At 51.6% G+C, this 18794-nt stretch overlaps 1 pseudogene; it reads left to right on the top strand.

Annotated features, from left to right (window-relative positions):
- Window positions 1–5539: 5539 nt before the first annotated feature.
- LOC130678897 (leukocyte immunoglobulin-like receptor subfamily A member 6) lies at window positions 5540–13018 on the top strand (annotated as a pseudogene).
- Window positions 13019–18794: the final 5776 nt, after the last annotated feature.

Raw genomic sequence — 18794 nt, 5'->3', positions numbered from 1 at the left:
GTGAATTTCTGTGGAAGGAGGCGCAGGGGGCCTTTCTTTCTCTCTCCTGGGACTTCAGGCCACGCTGAGCAGGCCCTGGCTCCCCAGTAACCGCTGTCATTATGAGGGAGAGAGAGAAAGGCAGGGTTTCTGCCCCAATATCCACGAGCAGCTGGCCGTCAGCTGGACTGGGTCCCCTTCCGAAACATCTTCCCTAACAACGCCTTGTTAGTACTCCTTCCCCACACTGGGCACTGGTGGTCCTTGCGTCAGTTTATCAGAGCCTGTCTTAGGTCTACAGATGCCTGTCTTTTTGTCCAGATGAATATGCTACTTTATCATATATCTTTATTTGATTGTTTCTTATCAAGCTTCCTGTCTAGACTACACAGAGGTTGTGCAATGAGAAGTTATATCAATTGTGTGTAATTCTAGATCCTAAAAAAATTGCCTGATGTGTTGTACATCTTCCATAATTTATTTTCTTTTTTTTATTAAGGTATCATTGATATACAATCTTATGAAGGTTTCACATGAGCAACATCATGGTTACTACATTCACCCCTATTATCAAGTCCCCACACACACTCCACTGCAGTCACTGTCCATCAGCACCATCATTTATTTTCTAAAAGAAAAGCTAGGTAGAAGAAAGGAACATGACTCAGAAACATATCACTGAAAGTCAGAGTCCACATTTACATACACACACACACATTCTTCCTTATTTTGATCAGCCACATTCCTTGATGTACTTCTCTTCAGCTCAGAGCACAGAATCTGTGTTAGGTGACTGCATAAATGGGTGAAAATTGGGTCCAGCATGGAAGAGGTAAATCCAGACCCATTTCCTAAATCCCCCTCGGGACTCACCGGGTGCTTCTCTCTCCATCAGATGACGGACTCGGTGCCATGCTGGCAAACCAACTCTGAAAAGTAATTTTTCCCAAGGCCCTGATTCATGGCATTTGCCTGTTCCTTTGGTGTAAATACTCCCTCATGGCCAACTTCAAGGCACCAGTGTTCGTGCAGCTGGGGTGGAATGCATACAATGCCTATCGCAAGTGTGCACCATCCAGCCGGAGCCCAGCTCACCAGGGACCCTGAGCTGCACGCATATTTCTTCTATTTTATAGGCCATGGTGATTTCTGCCTCAAGGTTATGCCACAGTTTCAGTGAGATCGTGATGCCCAAATCCCAGTACATCCACATGACAGGCAAAAGGAGAAAACGGGCCATTGCAGGAGAAATACGGAGTGCCTAGGATCCCAGCACATACTGGGAGGACTGAAAGCTGCTTCCGTCAGTTTGAGGAAGACACGCAGCTCCAGCCCGTAACTGCACACAGGAACGTGTGTGGGCAAGCGTGTGGCACTTCCAAAAGAATAGTGACAGGCATGTCGTTCAACGTAGACAGATACCACAGAAATGATACCACAGCCAGTGCACGGTGTGTTATATATGTGTAATGGAATATTTCACATCAGGAAAAGCACACACTAAAACTGTAAACAGGAATACAGATAACTTTTCAAGCACCATAGCGAAGGGAAATACTAAGCACGGTGTTATTCCATTGTATGCATTAAGTTCAGAGGAGAAACATCATTATTTGGGGGACATAATTCTGTTTAGACCTATAAATATTTGAAGGGAAACCTTCCCATGTAATTCAGTGTAAAGAACAAGGAGACTCGGGAAGGTTCTGTTGAAGATGGAAGCTGCTATCTGCACCTGGTGATGTTCTTACGGACTTTATTTGTCGAGTGGCAAGTCTTTTGTTGTTAGTGGTAAATAACACCTTTCTATTCATAACCTGTGCTTATTTTCCATAAAATTTAGTGCAATGGGGTTGAAGTAGGATGGAGGAGGCCATAGCCTTCCCTAGACACTGAGTACCAACCAAAGTTGCTCCTGATCTGGTAAAACAAACACTTCCCATGTCGGCACTGAGGTTCCCCCAAAACATGACCACCACCTACCTGTTCAGCCTCACCTGAGTCTACTCAGAGCCACTTTACAGGTGAGACACTGGGTCTCTGGACAAACCCATTGCCCAAAATCACAGGATATGTAGTGAGGAATAGAAAATGGGTCCATATGAGCTTCCAGGCTCATCATGTCCCTGAATCTGAATGGGTTGCAGGTCAGCAACATGGCCTTGGGAGCATTTGAGAGGTGGGGTTCACCCGCCTCCAGCTTTGGTTGCCAAACCAATTATCTTTGGGGCTTAATGGTAGGAACTCGTATTATGCCATTCTGCTGACATCTCTGTGAATCTGACATCTTGCTGAATCTGCTTTTTTGATTCTAACATTCTCCAAGCTTTGATATGATGTAATGTCATCACCCTTTTTTCTTAGTATTTCAGAGATTTAAACAAACATTCCATGTTGAAGTATTTTACTAACATCATAAAGTATTAGATTTTTTAGTAATATCTTCTTACTGTTATTGCTATAATTAAATTGCACCATACATAACCAAGAAGAGAATGTACACGCTAGCAATACGGAAAGAATTAGGGATGTCTGGATTTTGCCTAATAAATACTCAACATTTTAGGGACAATAAGGACTTTAAATATGTGCTATATATATCACAAAATATTTTCCTTATTTACTTGATTTATACACATATATCACAAACCATTTTATGCATATTACATAATATGTGTATTACATACATACCATATATATGGTGCTGACACAAGAACAGATACACAGGCCAATGAAACAGAATAAAGAGTCCAGAAATAAACCCTATATGGTCAATTAATAGGTGACAAAGGAGGCAAGAAGAGACAAATAGGGAAAAGACAGTCTCTTCAGTAAATGATGTTGGGAATACCAAACAGCTGCATGCAGGAGAATGAAACTGGATTATTCTTACTCCAGGCAGAAAAACAAACTTGAAATGGATTGAACACCTAAATATAAGACCTGAAACCATAAAACTCCTGGGAGAAAACAGAGACAGTGAACTCCTGAACATCAGCATTTGTCTTTTTTTTTCTGGATCTGTCTCCCCAGGCAAGGGAAACAAAAGCAAAAATGAACAAGTGGGACTATATCAAACTTGCAAGCTTCTGGACAGCAAAGAACACCATCAGCAAAATGAAAAGGCAACCTACTGAATGGGAGAAGATATTTGCAAACTACATATCTGATAAGGGGCTAATATTAATATATCTAATAAGGGGTTAATATACAAAATATATAAAGAACTCATACAACCCAACACCAGATTTAAAAATGGACAGAGGACCAAATAGACATTTTTCTAAAGAAGACATACAGATGGCCAACAGGCACATGAAAAGTTGTGCCACATCGCTAATCATCAGAGACATGAAAGTCAAAACTACAGTGAGATATCACCTCACACTAGCCAGAATGGCTACTATCAAAGAGAAGAAATAACAAGTGTTGGGGAGTAAGTGGAGAAAGGGAACCCTCCTGCACTGTTGGTGGAGATGTCAATTGGTGAGTCCACCATGCAAAGCAGTATGGAGGTTGCTCAAAAAAGTGAAAGTAGAAATACCATTCAACCCAGTAACTCCACTTCTAGGAATTCACCTGAAGAAAACAAAATCCCTGATCTGAAAAAATATAGACACCCCTATGTTTATTGCCACATTATTCACAATAACCAAGGTAAGGAAACAACCTAGATGTCCACTGACAGATGACGAATAAAGAAGTGGTACATATATACAATGGAATATTACTCAGCCATAAAAAGAAGGAAATCTTGCTATCTGCAACAATGTGGATGGACATTGAGGGTGCTATGCTCAGTGAAATAAGCCAGGTGGAGAAAGACCAAGACAGTAAGGTTTCACTTATATGCAGGACCTAAAAAATGAAACAAATGAACAACAAAATGGAAATAGGCTCATAAACACAGAAAACTGACTGGTGGTTGCCACAGGGGCATAGGGGATGGATGAAATAGGTGAAAGGGAAAAAAATTAGTGAGAATGTCTGATATCTTAGCAGACGTTCCATGAGTGTACACCCATGTCAAAACCCATCAGGCTGTACACTAGGATTTGTGCATTTTATTGTGTGTACCTCCATACAAATATTTTTTAAGTAAAAGTAAAACATGACTGAATTTGCAAATGGAAATCCTCTCAAATCAGAGTGAAATGAGCATGGATTTAGGGAGGTAAGCAAATACTAGGGGCATCGGCTGCTCTCGGAGCACTGGCTAACCCCAGGTGGCCTAGAATTCTAGTTTTAAAATGGCAAAACGGGGGTTCAGGAGCAAATCTGTGAGCTCAAATTCGGGTTGGGTTGGAGACTCCCTAAAACCAGGAACCACAAAGAACTGGGCCCTCAGAGAAAGGGTGGGTCACAAAAATAATTTTTACATGAAAAAGAGAGCAGAAAAAGTTGTGCGACTTGCCTTGGCTCCGGCTGAAGGGAAGAACGTCGCCTCTGGGAGCACACGTCTGGGGGGCCCGCCCTCACACCGCTGCGTGGCCCGAGTTCATGCCACCCGCGTGTCTGGAAACACTACAGATTTTCACTTACCGAATGATGCGGATTTAACATTTACGGAGGCTGGTAGTGCCCCAGGGGCCTGGAAGAAGTAAAACCAAGTTGGGGAGAGGAAGGAGGTTTCCCCCAGCACAAGCCTCAAAAATCCCCACAAAGTTCCAGGGAATGTGAATTACAAACAAAAAGATCACGATACTCACAGAACATCCGGAGCAAGAGGCAGCCCGAACCGTAAGCAGAACCATCCCCACAAAGAACTCAGGCCCTGGCGGGATTCTCAGCCAGAATATACACAAAATGAGATGGAAGGCTAAAGGTAAGCCACGTGCCCACAGTCTACACCCAATGTTCTCTATTCCATCTGCAGAATCTTGGGACAGAGATGTCTTAGGAAAATTGTCTGCATCTCCAGAGACCTTGTGATGAACGTCAGAATCGGTTTTCGATGGGTTGGAAAATCCAGGCTATAGGATCCACAGCACCTTTAAATGACATGGGGAAGCACGTATCTATGGCTGCGGACCTGGACCTTAAGAACTGTATTTGAGGTGCCTGAAACGGTCACTTCCAGAGTGACCCGGAGACGCGCTCCTGTCAGACTCCCCTGGACAGACCCTGCTTCCCCCCCACACGGGGGCGGGGTCAGTGCTGGGGCGGGGGTGGGGGGCAGAGGGGTGCCAGCGCCCGTCCCAAACCTGGGTGGGGGGACACACCCTCTATTCACCCGGAGCCCGGAGCCTCCCTCCTTAGGAAACGGGCCCCCTCTCCTGTCCCCAGAAAGACACCTCCCCTCTGATGAGCGAGGGCTGTGCCCGGCACCAGAGGCCACTCAGTCTGGCCTCTCCCGCTGTGGTTCCCTCTCAATTTTGGAAACTTTAGTTTCCCCTTCTTGCATAACTGTGGTTGCCTATTTCAGAAATACTACAGAGACCATTTCTCAGCTTTAGAGGGGTTGCTGACATGTGGGCCCCGTGACACAGAGCCTCCTCCCAGTGCCACACCCTGTGGTCAGCCTGTCCTCCGGGCACCGTGGCCACAGGGAGCAGCCGCCATGACGCCCACCCTCACAGCCCTGCTCTGCCTAGGTGAGCGCTGGGGGCGCCCTGGTCAGGGAGGGACCCATCCCCCAGCCCAGCCTGGTCTGTGGAGACCCGGGGGCTCAGCAGCCTCACGGGGAGGGGGGCTCTGCTCGGGCTCCAGGGCAGGGACCTCACCGGACTCTCTCCCAGGGCTGACTGTGGGCCCGAGGACCTGCATGCAGGCCGGTGTGTCTGTCCCCAGGGGCCCAGCCCCCTCCTCCTCACGGGGACAAGGGCCCCCCCTGGGCAGCTGGGCATGGAGACCTGCAGGTCTGGGCTGAGCAGTAGGGCATCTGGGAGGTTTAGGGCTGAGCTGGGGACCTGGGGTGGGAGGGCTTGGGACCCAGCCTCTGGTTTCCTTCCAGGGACCCCCCCCCAAACCCACCATCTGGGCTGAGCCAGGCTCTGTGGTCCCCCAGGGGAGCCCCGTAACCATCTGGTGTCAGGGCACCCTGGGGGCCCAGGAGTACCATCTGGAGAAAGAGGGAAGCTTAGTAACCTGGAACTTGCAGAGGCCACTGGGGCCCGGGGACAAGGCCACGTTCTCCATCCAAACCATGACAAGGCCGCGCACAGGGACGTGTCGCTGTTCCTATCACAGCCCCCTGGCTGGTCAGAGTGCAGTGACCCCCTGGAGCTGGTGGTGACAGGTGAGACCCACTCAAGGCCCCAACCCCAGGCTCTGCCCTCAGGAAGGGGGTCTGCTCTCGGGTGTCCCCTCTCCCAGCCCAGCCCTGGGGGTGTGTGGGGACGTGAGCCCCATTTATCATGGCCGCCTCCCCTCTCCTAGGCACCTACAGGAAACCCAGACTCTCAGCCCTGCCCAGCCCTGTCGTGACCTCAGGAGGGAATGTGACACTTCAGTGTCACTCACGGCAGGGATTCAAACAGTTCATTCTGACTGAGGATGGAGAACACAAGCCCTCCAGGACCCTGGATGCACAGCAGCTCCCTGGTGGGCAGCGCCAGGCCCTGTTCCCCGTGGGCCCCGTGACCCCCAGCCGCAGGTGGATGTTCAGATGCTACAGCTATTTGAGGAAGAGCCTCCAGGTGTGGTCGGAGCCCAGTGACCCCCTGGAGCTCCTGGTCCCAGGTCCTCACCAGCCCTGCCCCCTCTGGGTTTGGAGGCACCAGACAGGTTAGGAGGCTCTGCTCCCAGGGGAGCCCAGATTGGGGGGTGGGCTGAGGGAAGCCCGGGGCCCCTGGGCCAGAGACACAGTGCGTGGGAGACAGTGAGACCTGGGTCGGGATGGGAGGGGACTTGGGGAGCAGCCCCTGCCATGCCTGCTGGTCTTTCCCCAGGTGTGTCCGGGAAGCCCTCCCTCCTGAGCCAACAGGGCCCTGTCGTGACCCCTGGGCAGAACCTGACCCCCCGGTGTCACTCTGATGTCGGCCATGACATGTTTGCTCCACTCAGGATGGGGGACGAGGCCTCCCCCAGAGCTTTGTGCGGCAGCCCCAGGCCCACATCCCCCTGGGCTCTATGAAACCCTCACACGGGGGCTGGTACAGGTGCTACGGGGGATACAGCCTCTCCTCCGAGTGGTCGGCCCCCCAGGGACCTCCTGGACGTCCTGGTGGCAGGTGAGGAGCCGGCGGTTCAGTCAGGAGCCCAGACTCTGCACAGGGCCTGCCGGGAGCCCCAGTGGTGATGTCCAGTTTTGGAGTGTGGGGACCCCAGGGAGGGAGAGAGGCAGAGAGGCTGGTGGCTCTGTCAGAATAGGGCAGCAGCACCCCTCACCCACCTTCCTCTCTCTAGGACAGCTCCCAGACAGACCCTCCCTCTCGGTGCAGCCAGGCCCCACAGTGGCCTCAGGGGAGAAGGTGACCCTGCTGTGCAACTCATGGAGCCTGGGAGACACTTTCCTTCTGTCCAAGGAGGGGGCAGCCCAGCCCCACCTCCATCTCAGATCAAAGAACTGGGCACAGCAGAGCCAGGCCGAATTCCCCATAAGCTCTGTGACCTCAACCCACGGGGGCACCTACAGGTGCTACAGCTCAAAGAGCAGCACCCCCTACCTGTTGTCACAGCCCAGTGACCCCCTGGATCTCCGGGTCTCAGGTCAGGGGCCCCTGACCTATCCTGTCTGAGCTGGGTCAGCTCTGGTCCCAATCCTCAAGAGGGCCTGGGACAGGAATGAATGAGGGGTGCAGGGGGACCTCAGAGGAAGCCTAGCCCAGGAGGGATGGAAGAGAGGTGTCCCCCTGGGCCCCAATCCCACAGTGTCAGCACAGATGGGGTGGGGACAGGTGGAGGGAGGTGGGGGTGACCCAGGAGGTCGTGAGCAGACACAGTGGGAAGTCAGGGGGCCCTGTTCACTCCTTAGTGTCCAGATCAGAAGGGGAGGCCCTGGGTGTGCAGCCCGACCTGACGCCATCCTACAGAGAAGCAGCCATGGGTCCCTCCCTGCAGGGCTCCCTCTGCGCCCATGGGCCTCCCAGCTCAGGGTTCCCCTGAGACCGAGGAGGGCGGGGCTGGCTCTCCAGGTAACCTCGCCACTTGTGTGATTTCTTTATGGTTTTTACTTAATTTTATTTTCAGTTACCTCACTTTATTTATTTTACATTTTTATTTGTTATAAAATTTATTTGTATTTTACCTTCATAAGAAATCAGTTGGGCTTTTCCATTTAAGAAAACTTGAAGAGTAGTTAATGTGATATTATAGTGGTTACAGGTTTACGGTGTGGGGATTTGACATTCGTGTGCATTATAAACGCTCACTTGCCACCGTCACCACACACAATGATTCCCGGATTACCGACCGTGTTCCCCATCCTGTACCTTTCATCCCCACGACTTACATATTTTATGACTGGAAGGTTCTCCCTCTTTATCCCCTGCATGCATTTCGCCCGTCCCCACACCTTCCGTCTAAGTCTGTTTAGGGCTTTCATTTGTTTGCTTATTAGTCTTGTGCTTTGATTCTACATATTTGGGGTCAGTCCCACACACAGTGTTTTGATTATCACAGGCCTTTCGTAGCGTTTGTGCCAGGGAGCGTGGTCCCTCCAGCTCTGCTCCTCCTCCTCAGGATTGCTCTGCCCCGGGGGTGCTCTGTGGCTGCAAGCATGGTGGGGACTATGTGCCCCAGCTCCGTGTACAATGCCGTTGGAATCTGGGTAGGGATTGCACTGCGTGTGTAGATTGCGGGGTGGCATGGCCATTTACAGTGTGTCATATATTGCATCTTACATATTTTATGTATCATATACAGAATCGTCTATATTAGGCTGAGGGTCGTTACGTTTGAACACGTTCTGCAAGCACTACCCTGTTATTATTCACCCTCCTCTTTATCTATATGATGCCATGACTTACATCTTTTTATTTTGTATATCCCTTGCCTAGTGTATGGAAGTGATTTTGCTATTTCTTTGGAACTTCATCCTAGCTGGTACCTGACGGATCTGCGACCTTCCGTGCTCTTCCCACCAGTGATATTTTTCCCTTTTCTGAATTTCCTAGGTCTCCTTATGCCCCCCCGCTTTAAGCAGTCCATTTAACATCTCTGTAAGGCTGGTGTAACGGTGGCGAACCCCTCTAACTGTCGCCTGTCTGGGAGATTCTCTCTCACTTTCCAATCTGAACGATGACCTTGTGGGCAGGGGAGTCCTGGCTGTAGGTTTTGTCCTTCCAGCCCTGTGAGTGCATCAAGCCCCTCCGCCCTGGCTGTAGAGTTTCTGCTGATAATGAGCTGACGGCCTTATGGGGCTCCCCTGGCCCAGGAATGTCTCCTCTCCTACTGGTGCTTTGAAGGTGCTTTTTCATCCTTAATCTTTGCCTTTTTAGTTTTCTTGTGTCCTGGTGAGGATCCTTGGCTTCATCTTGTTTGGGGCTCTTGGTGCCTCCTGGACCTGGATGCCTGTTTCTTTCCCCAGGTGGGGTAGTTTCAGCTATAACTTCATCAAATATGTCCTCCGCCCTTTCTCTCCTCTTACCCACAATGCCGGCGTCAGTGTCCTTGCTGTGGTCCCATGGGCGTTCCTTACGTGCCCCTCAGGTTTTTGAATGCTTTTGTCCATTTGCTCTTCTGCCTGGGTGCCTCCCACTGCCCTGTGTCCCCGATCACTGCCCCAATCTTCTGCACCTTCAGACCTGCTGCGGGGTCCCTCCTCTGTGCTGTTCATTTCAGTGGTATTCTTGAGCTCTGAGCAGCTCACTTTTACATTTCTATCCCGTCCCTGAAATCTTGTCTGAGCTCATCCACTCCTCTCCCCACCTTTGTGACCAGCACTTTGAGCTAATTATTGGGTAGATCGCTTATCTCCACCTCATTTAGCAGTTCTTCTAGCATTTTCTTCTCCTTTCACTTGGCCCGTGTTCCTCTCCTCCTCATGCTGTCTGGCTCTCTGCATCTGTTTCCATGTATCAGGGAGGTGGGCAGTGTCACCCGGACTTCAGAGCAGTGGTCTGATGTGACAGGCATCCTGTGTTGCCCAGAAGGGCAATATCCCTGCCATGAGGACCAGGTGCCCCAGGGGGATCCCCTGCCAGGCTCTTTCCACCCTCCTGTGTGTCTGAGCCCTGACTCTGCGAGTGGGCTGTGGGGGAGCCCGCCTCTCTGCCCGGCTGGCGGCACTGGCGGCCCAACCACTGCAGCTGCACTTTGATTAGGGTTTCTTCCTGGCCAGGTGCCCGGGAGGCCTGGTTGGATCTCCTACAGGTGTGCTGCTGAGTGGGGCCACCTCCTCCCCTCCTTGGGGCTGGGGATGCTCTGGGGGCTCTGTCAGGGTGGGGCTGGTCCCCGGGTGTGCCGGGGTGGGAGTCGCTTGTAGAGGTGCCTGCACAGGGGAAGGCTGGGGTGCAGGGAAGCCCGCGGGCTGAAGCCTGAAGTTGTAGGAGCTCATCTTCCCAGCGCCGCTCTCAAGGACCAGGCAAAGCGTTTCCTGAGCTTTATCCCTCTTCCCCCCTGTGCCTCCTTCCCTCCAGGTACTGGGCTGGGCTGGGCTTGGAGCCCAAGCAGCTCTGCCCCTTTTACACTGTCAGTGTGGCCTCCTCTGTGGCATCAGCTGGGGAAGGTCCGTTCTGCGGGACCTCAGGTCGTTTTCTGAATGAGTTTCATGATGCATGGTTGCTGCCTGCGTGTGTGCTGGGAGGGGGCTGTCACAGTGGCCTCCTGTTCTGCCATCTGCCCAGACCCCTCGGAAATCAATCACTTTTCAATTGATCACTGCTTTACTGATAACACTTAAACCAACCCCAAGGAAACTGAAATTTCACTCGTCATTGTGCACCAAATTCACTGACATCAAATACCTCTTGATAATGACGACAATGTAAAATGCTAAATGTAACAGTGTCATTTTAAGGAAACATCCCCATGGTTAGCCCAAGTCACCCTGTGGCAAACACACTGAAAAATCTGTTTTCTGCAACAGCACTATGGACTTACCATTTCTCTTCATTTCTCTGTTTCAGCAGGGTTTCCTTAGGGAAAAAACTTCTTGAAAAACTAAATTGTGAATTTCTTTTCCAGACAATTGTATGCCTCCTGAACAATTACATTTTCTCTGATTTATAATCATGGTGAGATATATTTAAAAGTCTTTTGGTATCAAATCCTAGGATGCTAACCCTACAGGGTTATGTCTGTCACTCATTCATAGTTTCTGAAAAGTATAAGCCTATTTCAGTGCTTCATATGGAGATCTGTAAGAAGACTGACCTTTAATATTTTTTTATGTCAAAAGGGTAGAGTCAATTTGAAGGATTCCCTATTTTTTTGTGCCCACCCAGTTTTACAACAGCACTGATTTTCTCTGTGCCTTAACGATTTGAAGACGAGAACTGTGCCCTCCTCTTTCTGGACATTATATATGGGAAAGGTAGATAGTCTTTTAAGATATAAGACAAGCGATTAGTCTTCTCTCCTTGAATATGTGCAGCAGTTTCCAAAGTTTCATGGCGCGAGAAAGAGGTGAGGTGGAGGAGGAGGAGGGTGGGCTTCCTCCTCTGGCCTGCGCCCCTCGCCTGACTCACGTGCCCCAAGCGCCCAGCGCCCAGCGCCCGCCTCTCCTCTGGCCCCTCCCTCCATCCCGCAGACACGACTTCCTTCCTTCCCCAAGAACATGCTTAGACCCGTCTGGGACCCGCTCTTCCTGTAGCCTGCGATGTGCCTTGTCTGGGTCTTCATGCGACCCTCTCGGGCACTGTCTCTTATTCAGGAATCAGCTTAAATGTCATGTCAAGTGTGACTGTGTCTGTGGCACTGCTCACAACAGGCCTGCCTTGGTAGACGCACACAGGACCACACTCACAAAGCAGAAATTCACTTTGCACGCCCATCTGAATTAATACCACCCTTCAGAAAATGCATATCTGTCTGTGTGTGTCCCCTGCGAGTAGGCCTGACTCTGTGAAGTATGATTTAATGGCAGAATAAGTAGATGGGCAACTCCAGGTGGTGATTAAAATGCAGCCCTGAGAGGGAGGAAACGGGGTGGGAGTGCAGTGGGGGGACCCGGGGCAGAGCCTAACCCTCTGTGCTCCTGCACTCAGGCGACCCCGAGGCCAGCCCCTCAGCCTAGGATCTGGGTCCCCAGCCGCTGAGTGAAGGGAAGTTCTCACATCCAGAAGAGAGAGCTCACATGGTGCCCGACCCAAGAATAAACAGGACAAGAGCTCAGTTATTTCTGTATCGAGACCGTTTTTCCCCTGAGGCCTGAGCTCTCGGGGCCACATCTGCTCCAAACAGACTCAGAAGCAAAGCATGAATTGGAAAGACAGGGAGACTGAAGGAACCCAATGGGAGCAGAGTGGGTCCTCCTGCAGCAGAGGGAGGGCTGGTCAGGCGGCTTGAGGGCATCTCACGAGAAATGGGGGGGTTGGAAGGCCACGGAGCCCAGGCTCCTCAACTCCTCATCCAGCCCCGCTTTTTACTGTCCTCAGGGGCAGCTGACCCCATCAGAACATCCCAGAACCAGTCGGCCCCCAAGAAAGGTGAACAGGAGCAATTCTCAGCCACAGGGCCGGGCCGAGGGTCCTATCCTGTCAGGGGAATGTGGGTACTCAGGGTATACATCCAGGATCCTGGGGTGATTGCGGTCGGCGCTGACCTCTGTGACCTCTTTGCCCACAATTCCCAGCCTCCCACCCCCAGGATTACACGGTGGGGAATCTCGTCTGGATGGGCGTGGCTGGTGTGGTCCTGGTGGTCCTCGGGGTGCTGCTGTTCCAGGCTCGACACGGCCCTGCAAACCGCCAAGGTGCAGCCAGGAGGCCCACGCAGGAGAACAAGCCAAGGATCCCGAGGGCAGAGCCTGGGAAGTGACCTTGGGTGCCCCGGAGCTTCTGGAGAAGCGTCTGGGGCGCAGGCTGTGTGAGCCGTGTGCAGGCCACGGTGGGGCGGAGGAGGCGGTGCTCACGTGCAGGGACGATGCCTGGGCTCTTCTGCCGTTAAGCTGCAGGATGTTCCCTCCCGACCACAGCTGAGGGTCTTGACTGGCTCCTGTCTCTCCCCATTTCCGTGAATCTGCTTATCCCCTGCATGCTGATTGGGTCGCCATCGCCAGACACATCTGCTCTGGTACGTGTTTGTGTGATAAATTTTTATTTATTGCTAGTTAATACATACCTTGAAGGACACCAAGGAATCTCCATCTCTCGACTGCAGAGCAGGCAATCTCTTTTAATAAATTGTCACAACAACAATAACAACAATCAAGCCTGATAAAGATAAATCCAAAGTGATGCCCTAACACCCTCTCTGGGCCCCACAAGCCTTCCACTTGTCATCAGATGCCGCTGTGCAGTCTGCTCAGAAATACCTCCTGGAGCCAAGACATCCTTTGAAGGGAGAGCTGGACTGGCCTGCTGTTAAAAACGCTGACTCATGGCATTTGCCCGTTTCTCTGGTGTATATGCTCCCTTCATGGCCAAGTTTAAGGTCCAGCGTGAGGCCCTGGTGCAGTCGGGAAGTGATGCACAGAATTGACTTTCACAAACCAGTAAAGCCAGAGTGGGACTCTTCTTGTTGCACTCTAAGAGTCCCAGCCTGTGCTGGAGTTTCCTTGCATTTGATGTGTGGGGATCTTCCCTACTCAGTGGTCTGGCACCGTTTCCCTGAATATCAATCGTGGGAGAGAGTAGTGGACACACAGAATTCCAATAGGCTCCCTGTAGGAATGCTAATTACATGAATCAATTAGAGAGAAGACTGACTTACCCAGTAAAGTAAGAGACACCCGGCGATGATCATAAGTATATACTTTAAAGGAAATGTGTGCATGTGCACCGGGACCCATTCACAAGAACACTGGTAAGAGAGAATCAGCTCCCTTTTCCTGTGTCAGAGGCCCTCGTCTGCCAGGCCGTGAATCTGTCCGTCTGGTTCTCTCTGTTCGCCTCACAGGTGCAGAGCTGGACAAGCAGGCTGGGGCCCGCCTGGGTCCTCAGGGGGCCCCACCTGTATTTCCGGAGGGGAGGGGTGTGGCCTGCTGGGGCACCTGCCCAGACCTGGTCCTCGGGTGAGTCCCCACACCACGGAAAACATCAACGAGTGAACTGCTATCATGAACAAAACAGCTCTGGGAGACCTTAACGTCCACTTAGGAAGTTTTGGCAACTGTGGAAATAAAAAATCTGAGAATCGCTGCACAAGAAGAGATGGAAAACAACACCCCTTGGCAGCGTCATCCCATCCCCTGAGCGAGCACTGAACCGCCAAGAAGGAACTTTACAGCTAGAAAGAGCTCGTCTCACCGGGGAAGGAAGAGGAGGGGCGCTGTGCACGGACCCCAAGATATCACCCAGCCCAAACTGGCAAAGCGGAGATGCGTTGAGCCCCATGGGAACGCGGAAGAAAAGCAGAAGCTCTTGGGGGCAGACGTGCTCTCAGCAGATTCTGCCTCCAGTGAGCACAAGGCCCAGTGCAGCTGCCACAGCCTCTGCAGGTCTTGCCAGCTTTGGCCCAGGTGCTCGCATCCACCGACACCAGCTTTCTGAGTCTCTCCCTGCCCCTGCTGGTGCCCGGGAGCCATGCTAGCAGCCACATCAGGCCAGCCAAGACTCCCTGGCACCCCCTGCACTGTGCCCACGCTCAGCATCAGCCCCTCCAGCTGGGACCCGACTCCCGTCTCTGGCCTCCACTGAGACAGGGCAGCGTGAGGAAAGCGCACCCCCAGCCCCAGGTGCCGCTGCTGCCCGCTCCAGGCCTGAGCTACCGGACCCGGGGGCACTGCTCAAGACCCCAAGAGCCCTCACAGCCCCCACAGACCGCCCCCGCCTCACCCGATTAAGGCCCACACAGTCGGTAATGCCATGCACCCAAGTGGGTGAGCCAAGGAGACATCACCACCACCCCCCGAATTTGGTGACATCACCCCCAAACAAAATATAAATCCTGCACCACTAGACCCAGGATCACTTTCACCCATGGGAAAAAGGCTTCCCCAAGCTAGCAAAGGAAGATAAACAAAATTGATAAACCTTTATCTGAGAAATTGTTTTCTCAGAAATAAATGAGAGGACTCAAATAAATAAAATCAGAAATGAGAGGATACTTTGTAAGTGATACCACAGGAACCCACAGGATCATGAAAAACTACCGTAAACACTTACACATGAAGAAACAGGACAACCGAGAAGATGTGGATAAATTATTAGAAACATACAACCTATCAAGACTGAGGGTCAAGAAGAAATAGAAAATCTGAACAGACCAATATGAGTAAAGAAATTGAAGCAGAATAAAAAACTTCCCAGTATACAGAAACCCAAGAATGGATGGTTTCAGTGGAGAATTCTACTAGATGTTTAGAGAACTAATACCAGTCCTCTCACCTCCATCCTCAAACTCTTCCAAATAATTGAAGAGGAAATAATCCCAAACTACAAAATCCCTAATTTTATGATGCCAGTCCCTGATATGAATGCCAGATAAGGACACTACGAGAAAATAAAATTACAGACCACTGTACACATATAGATGCAAAAATTCTGAACAAAATATTAGTAAACCAAACTCATTGAAACATTCAAAGGGTCATACACCAGGATCAAGTGGGATTTACTCCTGGGGTTCAACATAGGCAAATTGATTAATATGATATATCATGTTAATAAAATGGAAGATAAAACTTATGATCATCTCAACAGATGCCAAAAAGCATTGACAAAATGCAATTCCCTTTCATGAAAAAATGCTCAACAAATTGGGTGCAGAAGAATATACCCCAACACAATAATGGCCATATACGACAAGCCCACAGCTAACAGTATGTCCAACAGTTAAAGGTCAAAAGCTTTTCCTCTAAGATCAGGAACAAAGCAAAGATGCCCACTCTTGCTTTTATTCAACATAGTACTGGAAATCCTAGCCAGAGAAATCAGAGAGCAAAAAAAGAAATAAAAGGCATCCAAATCAGAAAGAAAGATGTACAACTGTTTCTGTTTGCAGATGACATGATATTATATATAGAAAATCCTAAAGACTCCAGCAAAAAGAACTCTAGAACTAATTGATGAATTCAGTAAAGTTGCAGGATACAAAATCAACATACAGGAATCAGTTGCGTTTCTATGGACCAATGAAAAAACATCTGAAATATAAAGGCAACTTGTCTGGGTCACTGCTCAGCAGAAGCTGCACCTTTCTGCCTGCGACTGAGTGCCTGGCAAGGAGGCTTGGTGAGTTCTGGAAGGGAAGGAAGGGAAGGGGGTGCTAGGGCGGAAGTGCTGGCCTGGAAGTCTGGGCCTCCCCCAGCAGGGAGCCCTGCCCGTGGGAGCAAGGTGGGCTCTGATGGCCGAGTTCATCCTCAGCCGAGCGCTGGCCTGGCTGGCGAGGCTCGTGGGCCAAGCAAGGGCGTGAGCGGGAGGCTGGGTCTTGGATGGCGATGGATCATCCGTTATGAGTCTTTTTTCCAGGGTTCTTATTGGTCCAGAGGATCTGTGCTCAAGTGGCTGAGCCCCTTCTCCCAACCTTGGGTTGCCATCCACCCCAAATATGAGTGGTGGGTCTACCACAGGGAGCCTTGTGGGTGAATCCCTTGTGAAAAAGAAAGGGGGGTCCAGGGAAATCTGGTCCAGAGACCCTCCTCAGCCACTCTCCCCTTGGCTGAGCCAGGCTCTAAGGGCACCTGGAGATTGTGGTGCTCAGAGAGCGGGTGTGGGAGGCTCTGGTGTCAGCTGTGGTGCGGGAAGCAAGCGGTGCCAGGGGCAACAGGGCACAGACGCGATGACCACTCAAGCTCGCCAGCATTTCCGTGGGGCCCTCGGCTCCTGCCGTCCCATTGGAAGAGCGGCCGAAAGGGCCGTAGCAGGTGGGTCGCAGGGCCTGTGGGAAGGCGGCCGGGAGGCCCCAGTGCACACGGGGCTGACCGCAGCATGCGGTGGCCTCTCTCCTGACCCCACCGGAGAACTCAGGAAGGGCTCTGTGGGAAATGGGTCGAGAGCAAACATGCCTCAGATGAGCACCGTGGGAATGGAGCTGGGCTCCACCAGAGGCAGAGAAACAGAGGAAAGGAGGGAGAAGACAGAGGGGGACACAGAGATGCAGAGAAGAGGAGAGACTGACGCAGGGGTCTCCCATTTTGGGTCCCCTGGAATGTGGTGAGGAGGGATGGCTTCCCTAAACTCATGCGATGTATGTTCTTCAGTTTCTGCAGAAAACCTTCCCTCTTGGCCCAGCCGGGTCCCCTGATCAACCTGGAAGAGTACGTGATGACCCTGCAGTGTTGCTCAGAGACTGTGTACGAAAGCTTCATTCTTCACAGAGATGGAGCATCCGGGGCCCCTGGCCTCGGTGGGCAGCTCCGTGCCGGGGGCTCCCATGCCAGCCTCTCCACGGGCCCTGTGGCAATTGCCCTTCTGGGGACCTACAGAGGCTTTGGCTCTCTCAGCCATGCCCCCCATGTGTGGTCGGCCCCCAGGGGCCCCCTGGACATCGTGGTCACAGGTGAGAGTGTCCACACTCTCCCCATCCTCTGCGGGGTACAGAAGGCAAGTCCCAGGTATCGGAAGCCCCAGCAGGTGACAGGGATGAACGTGAGGTTCTTATGACGACAGGCTGGGTGAGGGCTCCATCCAGAGAGACAGCCGGGTGGGGACCATCCAGGACCACATGAAGGACAGCACAGAGGTGAAGGCAGGGGGCAGAGTGGGCATAAGGACGAAGGGAGAGATGCAGGCAGATGCACACATGGCAGGGAGAGGGCGCCTCTCCGCTCTGTTCAGAGACCTGGGGCCATTTAGAAGCTTGGTTTCCACTTAGCTCCACACTCTCTTCTCCACCAGGATGGCCCAAAGACACCAGGTACCTGACCTAAGTTTCAGGGTCAGGCTGGCCCATCCCAGGCTGATGCCGTGGGCCCCGTGTCCTCACGCCATGTGGTGCTACAGACGCTTGGTTTTTATTCTGGCATGACTTCCTTCCACGTGATTGAGCCAGGATGTGTCCCAGGTTACCATGGTCCTGGGTGGAGGAGCCAAGCACCAGCCCCTGTATGTGGGCATGTTTTATGGGTCCCCCAAAATTGTGTCTCAGGTCCCTCCAGAAGTTATAGGATTCCTGAGGTCCAAAGCCCGCAGAGAGATGCAACAGAGAGAAATCAGTCCATGAAAAGCAGAGACACAGAAACACACGCCTGCACGCACACAGAATGAGCCACACACACTCGCGTGCACACACACAGAATGAGCCGGAGGGATGGGAGAGAGACACTGGCTCAGAGACAGGGAACAAGAAAGACAACGGTGGAGAGAAAGAGAAGAGGACACAGAGATGGAGAGAAAGATGGGAGGGGAAAGCAGACCCCCAAGTGCGGGCCACAAAGACAGAGAAAGAGGGCACTGGGGGGTGGCGGTTGACAGAGATTCCCAAGAGAGGCAGAGAAAGTCACGGAGATGGAGTTGATAGAAGATTAGATAGATACACAGATGAGAGAGAGAGATGATAGCTGAGAGCTGACAGGTGATGGGTAGGTGACAGCGTCAGATGACAGGCAATGCAGAAAGATGGGGACAGCACAAAATGAGAGTTGGGGAGAGAAAGAAAATGACAGATCAAACCAAACCAACCCGAGGACAGGCAAAGAGAATAAAAAATACAAATAGGAAGAGAAATAAAAGGGAGGCGAGGTCAGAGACAGAGGGAGGAGGGGCCAGGAGAGATGGGCGCCAGGCCGGGAGCGCGGAGGGCGGGTTCTCCACCAGCTGCAGGCTCTTCAGAGAGAAGCCCTCCCCACCCGGGCAGCCGGCTTTCCTGCTAGGAAAACGCGAGAACCCGCG

Source organism: Manis pentadactyla, chromosome 15, assembly GCF_030020395.1.
Source record: "Manis pentadactyla isolate mManPen7 chromosome 15, mManPen7.hap1, whole genome shotgun sequence".
NCBI lineage: Eukaryota > Metazoa > Chordata > Mammalia > Pholidota > Manidae > Manis > Manis pentadactyla.
The sequence above is the reverse complement of the archived record's forward strand: the minus strand, read 5'-3'. Positions and strand labels throughout refer to the sequence as shown.